Source organism: Erinaceus europaeus, chromosome 14 (genome assembly GCF_950295315.1).
Source record: "Erinaceus europaeus chromosome 14, mEriEur2.1, whole genome shotgun sequence".
Lineage (NCBI taxonomy): Eukaryota > Metazoa > Chordata > Mammalia > Eulipotyphla > Erinaceidae > Erinaceus > Erinaceus europaeus.
Window position 1 is genome coordinate 43,563,812 of NC_080175.1, and position 17,099 is coordinate 43,580,910.

The window sequence follows — 17,099 nt, forward strand, 5'->3', positions numbered from 1 at the left end:
TAATGTGCGTTCAACTGGGTGTACCACCGCCTGGCCCTGATTCCTATGTTTTTTACAACAATGTGCATTATTACTTAGTTGTGTACCAACCAAGAACATTCATTAACACAGGCAGAGATGGACTAGCCAGGCAAGAGTGCTTGCTCCGACCACATGAGAGAAAGAACAGAGGTCTCAAGAGTGGGCTTCCATTTTGACGGCATTTTCCCATTCTGCAGAAAACAGTAAAAGCTGTGACCCTTACTGGGCAACAGAGGGCTAGGGGTGTCTGTAAGGACTGGGGTCTAGGGGAGGAACAGCTGCCACCTTGAACTCTCTTTCTGGCAGAGGGTCTGATTCACAAGTGGGATTCTGGAGGCGAGGTAGAGATGGCTTTTGTGGGGGTATTTGGATATATCAAGGAAGACTGCTTCCTTCCTAGAAATCTGAGTTATGGTGACTGAAGAGTGTCCAGTCACCACTGTCCTGGCTTTTTCTGAAAGAAGCTGAAGAATCAACACTGCTCACTAGTCCAGGCCCAGTGGCCTTTGCCTTCCTCGAGGGTTGCTGTACATGTGGTCGGGTGCGCACTGTACTGGTGAGTCATCTCTTGACCCCTGAGGCTCTCCAAGTGTCTGCACTCAGTTTCTGGTGTGAAGTGGATGTGAAGACACACCCTTGGGTTGAAGTCACTGTACTAAGTGACATAGGCTAGCAGCACAGGGACGCACAGTGGCCCAAATCAGAGACGGGACAGTCACTAGAGGTGGCAAGAGTGGGAAACCAGCAATGAGCACATAGTGGATTTAGGGTTTCAATGAAGGAGCTTGAAAAGCTCTTGGGCTGTTCACACAGCAACAGGAACGTGACCAGCACCATGAACATGTATCCACGATGTGGCTGAAGTGGTCACTGTCCTATCAGGAAGCGCTGAGCTGTGCCACACCCCTGGTGGTAACTGCAAGCATGCAGGGCAAGAGGCTTGGGGAATGGGCCCCCAGCTTGGAGCCACCTTAAACCCTTCGAGGCTGTGGAGGGGAGGCAGCATTTAAGGAAGGTCTAGAAGAGATGTGGAGGGGGGTCAGAAACGTTTTTACAGAGCTGGGGGAGGTAATGAAAGCTGAGGCTGGGTGACGATGTGGAGCCCCTGGTGTCTTCACCAAAGGGAGCACTGCATGGACAGCACCTGTTCCAGGTCAAAGAAACTGGAATGTTTCAAGAGATGGAAAGTGTGTAAAGCAACAGCAGGTGAGGAATCTGCGTGCACCAAGTCAGTCTGTTATATGGGTCAGAGATCGCTCATTGAGTAGGTTGTGTGCTTTGCCATGTGTGCTTGCCAGTCTGAGGTCTGGCACCGCTTGGAGATAGCGTGACAGAGGAGGAGGATTCAGTGCCATGGCGTCACCCCTCGCCTCCAATCTCTTTCTGAATGAAAAAGTGGCTCAGAGCAGTGAAATAAATACCCAAAGCCCCAATTCCATGTTCACACGAAGAGTATTTGTACTTCTGTTTCCAGTTCCCTGTAATACAACATCAGGGAAAGGTGAATTACTTAACTCCCACACTAGAGAAGTGGTGAAGGTATTACGATGGTTACAGGCCCATCACAACCAGATCAGTTCTCCCAGCTGTTGCACTTGGTGCTTTTCCTCTCCATCAGGATTATGGCTGGGGTTCTGTGCCTGCAAAATTCTGCTCCCCAGTGGACTGTCCCCCCCTTTCTTTCAAAGACAGAGAGGGAGGGGAGGGAGAGAGAGAGAGACACAGAGACATCAAAACTTCAATGTGGTGGGAGCTGAGCTGGAACCTGGATTGGACACATGGCAAAACAGTGCACTAAGTGAGCTATTTCTCTCTCTCTAAAGATTGGGGGGGAAGCTGGGGGGAGAGAGAGAGAGAGAGATGGAGGAAAGGAAACATATCACCCCAGCACTTGTGGAAGGTCCAGGTGCAGTTGCTCCCATATGCTGGTCAGGGGCTCTGAGCTGGGTTCTTGTATGTGGGGAAGCATGTGTGGGTGAGTCATCTCCTGGCTCCCTTATTTGTTGTTTTGGTTGTTGTGGATGAACTTAGGGCAGAAACAGATTTTTAAAAATTACAACCTTCCACATCTCTCCAGGCATGTGCTCACCTGGGTTCTCATCACTGCCTAGCTGTGTCTGTTGTTGCTGCCTGCGACTGTGGTACCTGCTGGGTTCAGCTTGCTGCCAACTCTGCACATGCCAGTCAAGCCTGCCCAGCTTCAGCCTGTGCCTGGTACAGCTTTCCTACTTCTTGTCTCTGTTTGTCTCTGTAAGGACCCTGACACCCACCGACTCAGCGCCTTCCTGGAGAATCACATCGTAGGAAGCCAGTATAACTCATCTTCACTGTTGGTTCCAGACAGCAGCTTGAAAACTCCAAATTTAACCAAAGCTATAATCCTACAAATGCCCGTTGAACTGAGGATTGTGGAGGACAAACAACCTCAGAGAAGGAGGGAATATATAGAGAAGTTCCTAACAGTGATCAGAGCAATGAAGAGTGTGCAGTGGCAGGGCTAAAACAGCAGAGACAGACACCAAAAATCAAGAAGAATTATAAAATAGAAGTCATCCCCCCCCCCAAAAAAAAAACAGTAAGAAAACACACAACCACTGAAACAAGTAAGAGTTAAGGGATCGCATCAAGAGGAAGAACATTTGTGCTGTAGGAATATAAGAAGTAAGGAGAGAATTCACACTTGAAGAAATATTGCCTGCCCTGGAGTTAGCCTTGCCCTTTGTGGGAGGAGACTGACTGATATTCACAGGGATGCTGAAGGGAGGGGCCAGGCTGAGCATGCATGGTGAGTACCTGTGTCCTGCTTGGAACACTCTGGCTTAGTTTCCAGCCTGGTTCGCTATGTCAAACTCTGGGAACCCAATCACTAGTAACTGAAACCCTGGATGAACTGAAGCTATGTATGTGTGCTCCTGCCTTCTGGGAGTGGTCTGACAGTAGACAACTCAGTCTTCCCATCCCTACAGTAGCAGTTGCTGCTGGTGAATAGAGAAGTGCCTGCTCAGAGCAGTGTTAGGGAGAAGGGCTGTGCTCTCCTGGGCATGGCTTTCTTCCTCAAACTAAAAGGGACAGACCTCCAGATTCAGGAGGTTCAACAGGCTTCAAAAAAAAAAAAAAAAAAAAAAGAATCCAAACCCAAGTTTGCCAAGGTACGTAATAATTAAAATGGCAAAGATAAAAGACAAAGTGGATTCTCTGAAGGTTGCTAGGGAAAAGCAAAGTTCTATATAAAGGAAATCCCATAAGACTGCCAGCTGATTTCTCAAAGGAAACTCTAAGGAATAGGAAGGACTGGCATGGTATCTTCAAATTTCTGAGTAGAAAAGACCTCCACCCAAGAATAGTTTATCCTGCTAGATTATCAACAAGACTTGATGGAGGGACAACAAAGAATTTTCAGACAAGCAACAGTCGAAGGAACTCATCCACACATAAGCAGTAAAGGAGAACAAAAATAGTAAATAGTGCTATTGTAAGACCCTTTCTTGAGGACCTTTACTGGGGGGACATATCATGTCACTTTCAGCTCAAGGATGACTGGCTCCTATTCCAGAATAAATGTGGGCATGATTCTGGCTGATGGAGAATTCAGTATATCAGAAATCCAATCAGTTTTAAGATAAATGTGTTTGAAATAAAAGAAAAGAGTTCTCTGGGCAAAGAATGAAACAAAAAAATAACAGTTGCTTATTTAAAAAAAAATCAAGCTACCTTGTAAAGGGAAAATGAATCAAGAGGGCACATTAAGAATCTTTGAAGTCTCACTATCAAGGGAGGGGATGGGATATGGAGTTCTGGTGGTGGGAATTGTGTGTAATTGTACCCCTATGGTCTTATCAATATTTCCATTTTATAAATAAAAATTAAATAAATGAATATCAATTAAAAAATTCTTTGAAGTCATTCCCAGGGACTGATGGTGTGCTTTAGAAGACTAAAATTTCTGGGGGTCGGGTGGTGGTGCAGTGGGATAAGCGCACGTGGCGCAAAGCGCAGGGACCGGCGTAAAGATCCCGGTTCGAGCCCCTGGCTCCCCACCTGCGGTGGAGTCGCTTCACAGGCGGTGAAGCAGGTATGCAGATGTCTATCTTTCTCTCCCCCTCTCTCTCTGTCTTCTCCTCCTCTCTCCATTTCTCTCTGTCCTATCCAACAACAAAGCAACGTCAACAATGGCAATAATAACCGCCACGAGGCTGCAACAACTAGGGCAACAAAAAGGGGAGAAAATGGCCTCCAGGAGCAGTGGATTCATGGTGCAGGCACCGAGCCCAGCAATAACCCTGGAGGGAAAAAAAAAAAAAAGAAGACTAAAATTTCTATGGACTAGTGACAATAAGTGCCTTCCAACCCTCTGCCTTCTTGAATGAACTATTTATTTTCTAATAGCCCATTTCTGTGTTACTACTTGTGCAGGACAAGTAGCCAGACATGTCATGTCACAAGTCATCTTATAAAAGCAATCACACACAGTGCCCAAAGTGCCCACATGCTCACTGAGCTTATAGAGTCTATCAACAGACTTCAACACAACAACTTTGTAAAGAGACCTTTGTGAAACCTAGTAGAATGTGAAAATAGTTATGAGGAAGTATTATGAACTTTCTGGCAAGAAAGTGGACAGTGTATTCTGTATCTCCTAAAGATGGATACACTAGGGAGTCAGGCGGTAGCACAACGAGTTAAGCACAGGTGGCGTAAAGTGCAAGGATCAGTGTAAGGATCCCGGTTTGAGCCCCTGGCTCCCCACCTGCAGGGGAGTTGCTTCACAAGTGGTGAAGCAGGTCTGCAGGTGTCTATCTTTCTCTCCTCCTCTGTCTTCCCCTCCTCTCTCCATTTATCTCTGTCCTATCCAACAACAATGACATCAATAATAACCACAACAATAAAACAAGTGCTGGGATAGCCTGAGGGTGCTTCTTCCCGAGCAAGTGCTCTCTGGGTTGGAGAGAACTCAACTGGAGCCAATCTAGCCAAGTAGGGTGGAACCTGTACAGGGTGTGACGTAGAGAGGGTGGAGTGAAAAAAGAGGTTGGTGAAAAATCAGGGTGTGACAAGGAGAGGGAGCAGAGCAAAAAGACATGGTGAACCGATGGGAATTAAACCAATGCCCTGGAGGGAGGGTGGTGCTTAGTTAACAATGGTTTATGTAAATAGACCGCAGCTTTGAGTGGAATCAAATCAATGCCATGCAGGCAAGCCGGTGCTTGGTTAAGCAGGATTAGAGACAGAAGCTTTAAGCCGGGGGAGCTGGCATACTAACCAACAAACAAGGGCAACGAAAGGGAATAAATAAATAAATATAAAAAATAAATAAATAAAAGACGGATACACTGATATGCCCCATTTCACATATTCTACAATGTGTTCTAATATTTCCATCGAGAAGTTGAGTCTGGTTCTCCATTCCCCAGACTTTTCATAGCCCCTGGAACTGCACTGAACAATGGAAAGTGTTAGAGTGGCATTGTAGTAATATCATGTGTGGCATTGTAAAATGTCCTTTGGGAGGCAAAGTCACTCTAGTAGAGGACAACTGGCCTATCATCAAATATTTTTCATCACAACATTTAACATCTTTTTTTTTTGCCTCCAGGATTATTGCCTGCACCATGAATCCACTGCTCCTGGAGGCCAATATCCCCCATTTTGTTGCCCTTGTTGTTGTACCCTTGTTGTGGTTATTATTGTTATTATTGATGTCATTCGTTGTTGGATAGGACAGAGAGAAGTGGAGAGAGGAGGGGAAGACAGAAAGGGGAGAGAAAGACAGACACCTGCAGACCTGCTTCACCGCCTGTGAAGCGATGCCTCTGCTGGTGGGGAGCTGGGGGCTTGAACCGGGAATCCCTCCCCAGATCCTTGAACTTTGCGCCACGTGCGCTTAACCCGCTGCACTACCGCCTGACCCCCAACATTTAATATTTCTATCTAAACATTTCTTATCCATGTTAACTAATTTATTTAGTGCCTTATTATGTTCATTGTATTAGTCTTTGGTGATAAATAAATGAATATATAAGGAATACTGTAGCATTAAATACATCCTTTTGTGTGTGTGTGTGGAGGTGGGAGAGGATGGCTCAGGAGAAGTACAATAGAGAAGGAAAAGTCGCCATTTCAGCGATTGGGCAATGGACTTGGTTGGCATTTGCACCTTTTTTTCTTTCCAGTCTAAGAATCTAGTGGGTAAGGCTCAGCTAAGTTGTTATTTTGCTGTTCCTAGCTACACACCCTCATGTCTGCGATCAGTTGCTTGATCAGCTCATGTAAACTGAAGTCCCTGTGGCAGGCATCTACCCCATACCTTCCAGCAGGATAGCCTCATGGTGATGTAAGAGTTGCAGGAGAGCAAGTGGCAAAGTGTAATCTCATTCAAGCATACAGCCTGTCATTTAAAATCACATTGGCCAAAAACAAAACACGTCTTTTTTAAAAAAAATTTATTTATAAAAAGGAAACACTGGGGGCCGGCTGGTGGCGCCCCTGGTTGAGCGCACTTATTACAATGCACAAGGACCCAGGTTTGAGCTACTGGTCCCCACCTGGAGGAGGAAAGCTTTGTGAGTGAAGTAGTGCTGCAGGTATCTCTCTGTCTCTCTCCCTCTCTGTCACCCTCTTGATTTTTGGCTGTCTCTATCTAATAAATAAAGATAATAATATAAAAATAGGAAACACTGACTAAACCATAGGATAAGAGGGGTACAACTCCACACAATTCCCACCACCAGAACTCTGTATCACCTCACCTCCCCTCATAGCTTTCCTATTCTTTATCCCTCTGGGAGTATGGACCTAGGGTTATTATGGGGTGCAGAAGGTGGAAGGTCTTGCTTCTGTAATTGCTTGCCCACTGAACATGGGCGTTGGCAGGTCGATCCATACTCCCAGCCTGTCTCTCTCTTTCCCTGGTGGGGTGGGGCTCTGGGGAAGCAGGGATCCAGGACACATGCCCAGGGAAGTCTGGTTGGCATCATGGTAGCATCTGGAACCTAGTGGCTGAAAGAAGAATTAACATATAAACCCAAACAAATTGTTGGCTAATCATGAACCTAAAGGCTGGAATAGTGCAGATGAAGAGTTGGGGATCTCCATTTTGTAGATAGCTAGTAAGTCTATTTTAGTTATATTCCAAAGTGCCCATGACTATACTAGTTTTTTCCTGAGCCTCAACTCTGATACGCAGATGGACCCAAGTTATTGTCTGGGAAGATGATGTCATGGCTGGGAAGATGATGAGAAAGCTGGATCTGGGAAGAGAGTAGCTCCCAAATATGGGAAAGGTGTATAAATATTGTTGACTGTAAACCCCATCGATTTGATATGATCTGGGGCCCACATTCAGCTAGGAGCCTATGTAACCTCTGCATCCCTGTAGGTCTGAGCTCATATTCTGTGGTCATGAGTAGGAACGTTCCAAGCTGCCCTAATTTCAGGACCCATCTTCCTCAGGTGTAGCATAGAGTATGTTATCCAGCCTCCCCTTGGAAGATGGAACATTCTCTAGCATTGTTGATCCACATTGAGGGCATGGCCCTATGGGGGCCCACAAAGGGATATTGTGTTGTTCCTGATGGAGATGACCAGTGACAATGGAGAGAAGGATCTATTCGAGGTCTAGGCCCATCTTGTCTGTGTGGGAATCTCAGGACTCCCCAGCTGATGGGATGGCCTGATAGTGACTAAAAAGTCATTGTTAAAGTATGCTGGTCTCTTGCCCTTATTCAGCACACAGCAGGTCTTTTTTTGTTTTCTTTCTTTCTTTCTTTCTTTCTTTCTTTCTTTCTTTCTTTCTTTCTTTCTTTCTTTCTTTCTTTCATTGTTATTGGATAGAGACAGAGAGAAATTAAGAGAGAAGGGGGAGATAGAGAGGAAGAGAGACAAAGAGACACCTGAAGACCTGCTTCATCGCCTGTGAAGCAACTCTCCTGCAGGTGGGGAGCTGGGGGCTCGAATCGGGATCCTAACCCGTCTTTGCAATTTGCGCCACGTGCGCTTAACCCGCTATGCTACTGCCAGACTCCCACACAGCAGGTCTTTTTTTTTTTTTTTGCCTCCAGGGTTATTGCTGGGGCTCAGTGCCTGCACCATGAATCCACTGCTCCTGGAGGCCATTTTTTCCCCTTTTGTTGCCTTTGTTGTTGTAGCCTTGTTGTGGTTATTATTGTTGTTGATGTCGCTCGTTGTTGGATAGGAGAGAGTGAAATCGAGAGAGGAGGGGAAGACAGAGAGGGGGAAGAGAAAGATAGACACCTGCAGACCTGCTTCATTGCCTGTGAAGCGACTCCTCTGCAGGTGGGGAGCTGGGCACTCGAACAGGGATCCATATGCTGGTCCTTATACGCTGCACTACTGCCCAACCCCCACACAGCAGGCTTTATAGCTGAACCTGATATAGGGGCCTGGCCAGACGATTGTATTTGTAGAAGTGCCTGAAAATGTAGGCTTCACAAAAGATTATTTAAAGAGACTAGAGTTTTGTGTGTTAATTGAGGGCTTGCAAGTGTCCTTCCATTGACCTTCACCATCATAGAAGTGAGAAATGGCTAGCAAAAAACACATTTCTTTTAGGCCTAGGGCCCTTTTATAAACAAGGTTTACAAAACATCTGGAGTGGGGGCCCGGCACTGGCACACCGGGTTAAGCACACATAGTAAGGAGCACAAGGACCTGCACAGACATTCCAGTTTGAGCCTCTGGTTCCCCAACTGCAGGAGTGTCAGTTCACAAGCAGTGAGGCAGGTCTACAGATGTCGATCTTTCTCTCCCCCCATCTTCCCTTCCTCTCTCAATTTCTCTCCATCATATGCTATGAAAACAATGGCCTCCAGGAGTGGATTTGTAGGCACCAAGTCCCAGCCTGGAGGAAAACAAAAACAAACAAAAAAACATGCAGAGTTTCAGATACAAATCGCAACAACCCTGGGTAAATGATTAAAAATACCTGATCTGGGGCCCATATTCAGCTTAGGAGCCTATGTGACCTTTGCATCCCTGTAGGTCTGAGCTCACATTCTGTGGTCATGAGTAGGAACGTTCCAATCTGCCCCAATTTCAGGACTCATCTTCCTCAGGTATAGCATAGAGTATGTTGTCCATCCTCCCTTTGGAGGATGGAACATTCTCTACCATGGTTGATCCATGTTGGGGGCAAGGTCTTATGGGGTCCCAAAGGTTTACAGTCAACAATATTTATACACCTTTCCCATATTTGGGAGCTACTCTCTTTCCTGATCCAGCTTCCTCATCCTTTTTCCAGCCATGACACCATCTCCCCAGATAATCAGATGTCAGGCTCGGGAAGAAAAAAAAAAAAAAACTAGTATAGTTGTGGGCCCTTTGGAATATAATTAAAATAGGCCTACTAGCTATCTACAAAATGGAGATCCCCAACTCTTCATCTGCACTATTCCAGCCTTTAGGTTCATGATTAGTCAACAATTTGTTTGGGTTTATATGTTAATTCTTCTTTCAGCCACCAGGTTCCATATGCTGCCATGATGCCAACCAGACTTCCCTGGGCAGATGACCACACCAATGTGTCCTGGATCCCTGCTTCCCCAGAGCCCCACCCCACCAGGGAAAAAGAGAGATAGGCTGGGAGTATGGATCAACCTGCCAATGCCCATGTTCAGCAGGCAAGCAATTACAGAAGCAAGACCTTCCACCTTCTGTACCCCATAATGACCCTGGGTCCATACTCCCAGAGGGATAAAGAATAGGAAAGCTATGAGGGGAGGGGAGGTGATACAGAGTTCTGGTGGCGGGAACTGTGTGGAGCTATACCCCTCTTACCCAATGGTTTTGTCAGTGTTTCCTTTTTATAAATAAAAAATTTTTAAAAGGTACCTGAAATAAAGGTATTGGCAACTGAATCAAAAGCTAGCAGGTTTAAAATTAACACATGAATGCTGTTTATCACTTAGCTTATTGTTAGCCTTTTCCATATCAATGACTAAGACATTAAATGTCCAGGAACTTTGGCTACCCTCAGGCTCAGGCCTGTGGACCTGGCTATGTTTGAGGAGTACTCAGATGGCTCAATGGAAGCAGAACCTATCAGATATTAGCCTAGATACATCTGATATGAATGTTTCCCAGCAGGAGGACGCCATAGATACATGTGTCTAAGACACCTTGGATACATGTGTCTGTAAGGTATATAAGGACACGTTAGATACCTTATATACACAAGCATATATATATATATATACATATGTGTCGTTAAAGTTCGGGGCTCCAGCAGGCCGGGCTAGCTTTGCGGCAGTAGACAGAGATGACCAGAGACACACGGCTGGGCCGGGAAGCTGTATTTCTTTATTCACTAACAACGATTCATAAACTAACCCAAACTAATCACCACACAGATCTGTCCTCCATCCTTCTCCTCACGCGGCCGTGCCAAGAACTCTCACACTATCTAGCATAGGGGGCGGGGAGAAAGTAAGGCGCAAAACTAGCAAGGGCCAAACCAATTTCTCCCAGAGGTGGAGGAAGGAGACCAAACCAATATGAAACATACAACACATATGTATATGTATATATTCTGTAAGTAGTATATACGAAGTAGTGAAGAAGTCCTTGCACAACCATTATGCTAGCTTCCCCCTTAACCGCCCCCTCCCCACTTATTTCCTTTTTAAAAATAGATTTCTTGGGGCAGGGATAATGACTCAGCAGGTAGAGCACATGGTCTGCTATATGAGGCTCTGGGATTGATCCTTGGCAGCATATGTGATGCTGCTGTTTTTCTCATAAGTAAATAAATAAATAATAAATAAGGCCTTAAATTCTTCTTCTTCTAGCGTTTGCCCTTCTTCCGTAGCCAGTCAACAGCGTCAGGTTGAGCCTGATGTAAAGTTTCGAGACCTCCTTTGAATCTGGAGAGGTGGCAGTCGTTGACTATGTGGGTCATAGTCTGTCTGTAGCCGCAGGGCAGTTTGGGTCGTCTCTGGCTCCCCAGCGATGGAACATAGCGGGCACCAGCCATGGCCTGTTCAATAGCGATTGAGGAGGGCCCAATCATAACGTGCTAGGTCAAAGCCGGGTTGACGCTTGCAGGGGTCTGTGATGAGGTGTTTGTTCTTTACCTCAGCTGACTGTCAGGTCTGTTTCCAAGAGACTGGAACAGAGAAGTTCAGTGTAGGCATAGGGGACCAGATTCGGTGACGAGACGTCAAGCGTTGGACAGGGTGGGCGAAGATATCCACGTATATTGGCAGGTCCGGTCGAGCGTAGACGTGGGAAATGAACTTAGATGATGCTGCATCCCGACGAATATCTGGCGGGGCGATGTTGCTAAGAACTGGCAGTCATGGAACCGGGGTGGAACGGATGGTTCCAGAAATTATCCTCATGGAGGAATATAATTTGGAATCAACCAAGTGGACATGGGGGCTACGGAACCATACTGGGGCACAGTATTCTGCAGTGGAATAGCATAATGCCAGAGATGATGATCGTAGTGTGGAAGTGCTCGTGCCCCATGAGGAGCTGGCCAGTCTTGCAATGATGTTATTCCTCGCGCCCACCTTTGCTGCAGTTTTTATGAGATGTTCGTGAAATGACAGGGTGCGATCGAGAGTAACGCCAAGATAGACTGGCTGGGCTTCATGCCGGATTCTCGTATCGTCAAGGTGTACATTAAGCTCACGTGAGGCCGAGGCATGGTGTAGATGGAAAACAGATGATACCATTTTTGCAGTGCTAGGGATTAGTCGCCATTTTTTACAGTAATCAGATATCAGAGACATGTCTTTCGTGAGTGTTTCCTCGAGGATGTCGAACTTGGATGCCTGAGTTGCACAGCAGATGTCATCGGCGTAGATGAACTTCCTTGAAGAAGTTTCTGGGAGGTCATTGATGTGAATATTAAATAGCGTAGGAGCCAGAACAGAGCCCTGGGGGAGGGCACTTGAGACAAGTCTCCATCTGCTAGACTTGTCACCCAGATGCACCCGGAATCTTCTGTTTTGGAGAAGGAATGATATAGTGTTGGCCACCCATGGAGGCAGGCATCTTGAGATCTTGACTAGGAGACCACGGTGCCAGACCATGTCATAGGCTGCTGTGAGATCAACAAAGACAGCACCCGTCTTTAAATTCTTCTGGAATCCATTTTCAATGTAAGTTGAGAGGGCCAGGGCTTGTTCGCAGGTAGATCTTCCTGGGCGGAAACCAGCTTGGGCAGGTGATAGGAATTTCTCTGTAAGAGGAGAAATACGTGACAGAAGCAGCCTCTCGAGTTTGTAACACACGGAGAGGAGAGAAATTGGTCTATAGCTGGCGGCCAGTGTTGGGTCTTTCTTTGGTTTCAAAACGCTATAATCTTCGCACGACGCCAAACTTTGGGCATAGACTCAGATTCCAAGATGTGGGACAGGAATGAAGTGAGCCACTTCTTTGCCGCGGGACCCAGGTTAAGAATGAGTTCTGGGGTGATGTTATCATAGCCAGCAGCTGTTCCTGGTTTAACCCTCTTCAAAGCGTCTTCCAGTTCAGACAGTGTAAAGGGAGAGAGTTTTGGAGATGGACAAGATAACCGGAAGTGGGATGACCACTCATGGGAAATTTCTCTTTTCCAGACTGGGTCGATCTTAGCACGTCCAACTTGAGTTAGGTGACTGACTGGCCACTGAGTTTGGAGATATGGGAGGATGGGAGACGGGAGGGGGTTGGCTCCCGGCACCCAGTCTGTCAAGAAGCTTCCAGGCCTTCCTACTTGAGTGGGTGAAGTTCAGACTTTCCGTGAGTTGTTGCCAGCGGGCTTGGCGTGCTGCATCCAGGGAGGCAATGAGATGGTCAGCCACATCTGGGTCGCCCGACTCATCATACTGCTTTAGTAGTTGCTCACATTCAGCATCAAGACAAGGCGTATAGTTAGCACGTCTCCCACGAGGAATGGCTTGGGAAGCTGCTTTGAAGATGGCTTGGCGGAAGCGCCTATAGGAATCTTCAGAGGAGATAGAGTTAATTGGAATTGCAGGAATATATTTGTTGGTAAGATCACTGAACAGATGCCAGTTTGCTTTCCGAAAGTTCCATCTTAGTTTCTCCGAGCACAGAATCAGTGGGAGCTGGAGACCAATGTGGATGATAGCTGGGCGGTGATGACTGTGCGGGAAGATCTTGAGAACTTGTCTCATAGTGGGAAAGGCCTTAAATTATATTCTTGCTCACTGGCAAAATTCTCCATCTGTTTCAGGAACATTTATTTATTTGTCGGTTTATTTATATGTTAGGGCTATGTATCTATGCAGTTCCACTCCGACCAGGCTTTTAAAAAAAGGTTTGTTTATCCATTTAAAAAAATTTAATGTGTATTTATTAGTGATGTAAACAGCTAACTATGCCATATCAGCCAAACAGGAATGAAACAGAGGAAATCCAAGTTTAGAGAGACTCTCAGAGACAGACTACACAGAGCTCATTGTGAGGACTCTCCAAGAATCTAAGCAAGATTGAAAAAGCATTTTATTATAGAATTAAAACACTCAAGAGAGGAACTCATAACAGAGCTCACTAAGAGTCTTCAAAGCTTGAAAGAAGAACTTCAGTCAGAACTCACTAAGCAGTTAGGAAGCATGAAGGAAAATTTTCAAACAGAACTCCAGGGAGTAACTCTAACTGTATTCCACGCCCAGGTAGAAGGTTTAGGAAACAGATTCACAAATTCAGAAGAAATAATTTCCAATCTAGAAGATATGGCTACTCCACTCTTTCAATTCAAAGATGGAGAGGAATGGTTCAGAAAGACTGAAGCAATTCTGTGAAATTGCAGACTCCATGAAAAGATGGAATGTAAGAGTCATAGGTTCATCTGAGGAGGACAAGGCCAAAGGCCCAGAGTCCATTTTCAGAGCAATTTTAGCTGAGAACTTTCCTCACTTAGGAAACCCTCAGAACAGTCTCAATCAAGAGCCAGAACTATCACCCAGATTTATAAATATAAAAAGACCAATTCCAAGGCACATTACTGTAAAACTATAAAAATTCAATTACAGGAGAGAAATGTCACAGGCTGCTAGGGAAAGGAAAGAAGTTGCTGTCAGACTTACGGGAAATTTCTCTTAAACCCTAGAGGGAAGGAGACAGTGGAATGATATATTCAAAGTTCTAAAAGAGAGGGACTTCTAGCCATGAATTTTGTATCCTGCTAAATTATTCTTCAGATATGAGGGAGGAATAAAGGTTTCCTCAAATATTCAAGAACTAAAGGAATTTGCCACAATCAACCCCACCTTACAAGAACTACTGAACCGAGTCTCACGAGAAAGGAGGAAGCAAAGGAACACACGTTCCAAGTGGGTGAATAGCAGTAGACTAGAACTAACAACACATTAGAAATAGGAAAAACAAGCAAATAGGGGAGGGAAATGAAGGACAAAGCAGTTCTAGCAAATGTTTGTTAGTCAAGATCTACTTACAAAAAGACTTTTCTAGATACACAATGCTAGCTATTTGAACTAAATACCAACTCAAATATAACTTACTCATTATGCCTGAGACTGAAGAACTTGGCTGTTTGAGTTCTAACTTTCAACTTCCCAAAATAATTTTTGCATATATGCATTTTCTGACGTTCCATACTGAAATGGGGCTTACTGACTGAGGTGTGAGCTCAGCTTCAGGCTTCATGAGTAACACTCTGTTCTACTCCCCGCAGGGCACAGAGGGACTGAGGAGTGGCAGTGACTTTCACATTGGTGTCTGAGGTTGGCAAACCCTGGGCTGAGGAGAAACTCAGATTTACCTGTAAAGAAAACATGGTTATAGTAGCAAGTTTTCCAATGACTACAATCTCACAACTCTTCTTCTAGGCTTGAATCAGTCTTTTAATTTTCTTCTTAATATAGTTAATTTTTATTGAAGTAACTTTGATTTATAACATTTTAAAAGTTCCAGGTATAGAGCATTATGTCAAAAAATACACTGTAGCATGAATGTAAAAAAAAAAAAGAGAGAGAGAGAGAGAGAGAGTCAGGGAGGGAACCATAGCACTGGAGCTTCTCTTGTGCCATTGTACCTTCCATGCAGTATTGGGGTTTAAACCTGGGTCATGCATACGGCAAGGTATACATTCTACCCAGTGAGTTCTCTCTCTGTCCCTTCAGGATCGAATCACTTCTATTTATTTATTATATAATTTTTATTTATAAAAGGAAGCACTGGCAAAAACCATAGGATAAGAGGGGTATAGCTCCACACAATTCCCACCACCAGAACTACACATCCCATCCCCTCCCCGATAGCTTTCCTATTCTTTATCCCTCTGGGAACATGGACCCAGGGACATTATGGAACGCAGAAGGTGGAATGTCAGGCTTCTGTAATTTCTTCCCCGCTGAACAGGGGCGTTAGCAGGTCGATCCATACTCCCAGCCTGCCTCTCTCTTTCCCTAGTGGGGTGGGGGCTCTGGGGAAGCAGGGCTCCAGGACATATTGTTGTGGTCATCTGCCCAGGGAAGTCTGGTTGGCATCATGGCAGCATATGGAACCTGGTGGCTGAAAGAAGAATTAACATATAAACCCAAATTGTTGTTGATTAAGCATGAGTCTAAAGGCTGGAATAGTGCAGATGAAGAGCTGGGTAGAGGTCTCTGTTTTGTAGATACTTCTAATAAGTTTTACAATCTTGTCCCCTCTAATTCTAACATCTGGGTTGTATGTTAGTACATTTCCATTGCTTGATGTTTGAAAATTGGATTTTGTGGGGCCAGGTGCTGATGTACCTGGTTAAATGTACATGTTAGTGCATAAGAACCTGGGTTCAAGCCCCTGACCCCTACCCGCAGGGGGCAAGCTTCACAAGTGGCAAAACTGTGCTGCAAGTGTCTTTCTCTTCCTCTCTATCTCCCCTTTCCTTCTCAGTTTCCCTCTATGTCCAAAATAAATACAATTAAAAACAAATTGGATTTTGTCACTTTCCTGTCAGGCCTGCTATATTTTGTGTTAAGTATCTTATGTGAAAATTCACAGCGACTCTGAATAAAGTTATCTTGAGAACATGTGAACTTCCTTTTGGCAGGAAGAGTATGGTCAGATTGGCCTATCTCATCCGTGGGCTGGGCAAACTTAGTTGAGTGGGGCTGGGTGTCTATTCCTGATGTGTTCTTCTAAGCCAGGCCAGCATGGGCTCCACTGAAAGCCAGGACTTGTCCTTTGATGGTTCCTGGATTCCAGTTGTTTTTGTCTCCCAATTCCTGGGAACTACCCAAATAGTTGGTTTGTCTACTTCTTTTTTTAAAAGATACATTTATTTTTTCACAGCTTTTATATATTTTTAAATTTTATTTATTTATTCCCTTTTGTTGCCCTTGTTGTTTTATTGTTGTAGTTGTTGTTGGATAGGACAGAGAGAAATGGAGAGAGGAGGGGAAGACAGGGGTAGAGAAAGACAGACACCTGCAGACAGATCTGCTTCACTGCCTGTGAAGCGACTCCTCTGCAGGTGGGGAGCCGGAACCTTGAACCAGGATCCTTATGCCGGTCCTTGCACTTTGTGCCACCTGCGCTTAATCTGCTGCACTACCGCCCAATTCCCTGGTTTATCTACTTCTTTGCAGCTGTGTTTATAAAGAATAACCAATGTTTTTATTTTGTGATGAGGCCTTCCATGCCCTTCCCCTCTGAAGCAGTCTCCTTGCTATCGGTCCTTGTATTGTATTTTTTGATATACAGGAAATTCCCAAATGCCCTCTCCCAGATTTCCCTTAAACAACATGCTACATCTGCTGAAACTCTGGAATAAGTGTTAGTACATGGCTACTAATGTGTCAGTATTAATTTAGCTCCATTAGGATCTCCCCCACCATACACACGCACGCACGCACGCACGCACGCACTTGTCCTTCCAGGCCACCCCAGGCCACCACATTCTGCTGGGGGTATGGTGGGTTCTTTCTCCCTTTGTGCACTTAGTGGTTCTGAAGAGAGCAGACTGGGTGTATTTTGAGGCCACTCAGTCTAATCACAATTAGCCTGAGATTGTGAGTGTGGAAAGACTCCACAGCAGTGAAGAACCCCTCCTGTCACTCATAGGCTATTTCGGGTCCATGTTGTCACATCTCACTAAGGCTGTC